The sequence below is a fragment of the Sprattus sprattus genome (genome assembly GCF_963457725.1).
Source record: "Sprattus sprattus genome assembly, chromosome: 3".
Lineage (NCBI taxonomy): Eukaryota > Metazoa > Chordata > Actinopteri > Clupeiformes > Clupeidae > Sprattus > Sprattus sprattus.
Window position 1 is genome coordinate 59,847,524 of NC_137922.1, and position 2,500 is coordinate 59,850,023.

General features: G+C 41.6%; 1 protein-coding gene across 1 annotated transcript in view; it reads left to right on the forward strand.

The window, feature by feature from the left end:
• Positions 1 to 2,500, forward strand: part of itga3b (integrin, alpha 3b) — a gene marked incomplete at both ends in the record, with an annotated part of 74,658 nt that overhangs the window by 64,245 nt on the left and 7,913 nt on the right. The gene's annotated exons all lie outside the window — the stretch shown is intronic.

A 2,500-nucleotide genomic window follows, 5' to 3' on the forward strand; every position in this document is an offset into this window, starting at 1 on the left:
GTACCAAATCAGCATAGTGATGTCTATTGTAGCGAAGGAGTAGGACCTGCTCCATGTGATTATCAGTCATTCTATTTCTGGAGGGAGTCAAAACTTTGCCTCCCTGACTGAAAAGACGCTCCACGGGAGCACTGGAGGGGAGTGTAGTATTGTATTTCACAAAAAGTTTCTTAATTATTGGAAATGACTGCAGAGATTTCAGGCTGGTGTCTGAGTCCTCCAAATATTTCCTCACTTCATCGCGGGCTGTGCTGTCAGATGTCATGTCTTTGCCATTTTCAAAAACAAAAAAATCATCTGAATCATCAGATTTTCCATTGTCGTCATCTGTTGATGACACAGGGCTTTGTTGTTGTTCAAGAGCAGCAGCTTCTTGCAGCAACATTCTTCTCATGTCATCTCTCTTTTCAGGGCTAATCCAACAGAGACGGAACTTTGGCAGGGTTGCGGTTGCCATCTGTGCTTCATGACTAGCTAACAGTGAACCAAACCTCTGTTCTATGGCTTCAGTGATAGATGTGATGATGTGTGCAGTGTATATTATGTGAGGTAGCTTTTCAGCCAACTTTGTCTTAAGGCTCAGCAAAGTCGGAACAACAAATCCTAGGTAACATTTTTTCTCACCCTGGAGAATGTCAACTGCAACAGCTAAAGGCTGCAAAACTTCACTGTATTCTTTGAGGAATGCCGCCTCTTGTGGGTGAAACATTGGCGAGTCAAGCTTATCACAAATGTCCCTCAGCTGGTCTTCTGAGAGCCCTACCACCTTGGTAATAGCCCTGAATTCTGAGGACCACCTTGTGACTGATGGAACGATCAACTGCATCTTGGCTATATCCTGAATTGCTTCTGCGGCCAAAGAAGATCTATGTGCTTTGTTCCATATAGATGAGCACTTAGCCATGGCACTTCGGTAGAGCTTACGTGATGGGCCGATCCCTGCTGCTTTGTGAGCTTCGTTTGTGGCTATCAGATTAAGTGTATGAGCCGCACAACGTTGGTGTTGTGGAAGAAAAAAATGCTCATCTTCCTCTTCCTGAAGAAGACTACTGACATCAGCAAATGTCACACCATCACTATGATCATCTGTCTCCTCTTCACTAGCACTAAATTCACGGAATGCCTTTACGAAGTTGCTTCCGTTGTCAGTAACAATGCATCTGACTTTGGTTTGAATCTTGTATTCTGCATGAATTTTGTTTAATTTTTTTGCAACTGCATCGTAGGTGTGTCGACCTTTAAGGCGGGTGCATGCCAAAGCTGCAGAATGTCTCTCTAGTGTGTCTTTGTCAATCCAATGACACGTCACACCGAAGAAACTCCGGTATTGTGCTGACCAAATGTCTGCTGTCGTGCAGACAGTGTCCACATCAATAAGCTTGGAGGTCACAGATTCTTTCATAATTGCAAACTCCCTATCAATCCGTTGCATCAGGGTCTTTCTACACATTGTTTTTTTCCCACCACTAAGACCCTCAACCAGCTTTCGGAATGATGGCTGTTCCACTACTGAGAAGCACTGTACATCTTCAACCACAAAATCAAATACCAGTTTGTTCACACGTTCCTGTGAGACGCTGAAACCTGTCACTATCCTTGCTTGCTTCAAAGGGGGTTGAGGAGAGGTGCTTGCAGGTTCATCTTCCTGTTCAACAGGCTGACGTCTTGTATCTGGCATCAGAAGAAGGCTTGGATGTCTCCTCTGAAAAAAAGAAATAAATATCAATTTTAAAATGTATTACATTATATTTTCTACATTGTCTGCTACTTGATTACAAAGCAGGCCAGAATAATTTAAATGAGTAATTAGCATTATATATAGCATTATTAGTAATTAGCATTATATATATGTAGAGAAAATATGACATTTTATACATTAGGACAGACTACTCAGTAAAACACAGATTCCCTTAATGAAACACGACATAACATTAATGTTATTTATTACTAGTAGCTCAGCAGCAGAAGGAAAATGTTAAACAAAAGATGGGGTATTTATTTGACTACAAGGTGGCACACAACGATTCGGTTAAATTCATTTTTGCCTACCAGTATTCTTCCTCATGCTATTTAATCGCATTGTGTTATCACTTAAGCTTATGTCCTGAAGTCCATTTTCAATCACTCATTAAGTACTTAAAAACATGTCTTCAAGCCAATATAAAGGGCAACTAGGGGTTTATCATGCCCGAGGATTTGTCAGCTAGCACATTTTCAATACAGCAAGTCAGGAGTGCAAATATCATACCTAACAAATTAATTAAGCAATATGCTGACACGAGTGGGAGTGAGGTTGATCATGGATCCTAGCAGGTGTGGTTTGAATGCAGGCAGTAAGCAGGAGGAAAGTAGGACCTCCTTAGCTCTGCCGGGTCTTTGGAAGAGTTGCTTTGCTAGCAATCTAGAATAGCTAGCGTAATGTTGTGAAACGAAATATGAAGCTAACTATCTTCATTTGGGCACAATAAAACCGTGCGGAACGGTGAGGATACACAGCAGT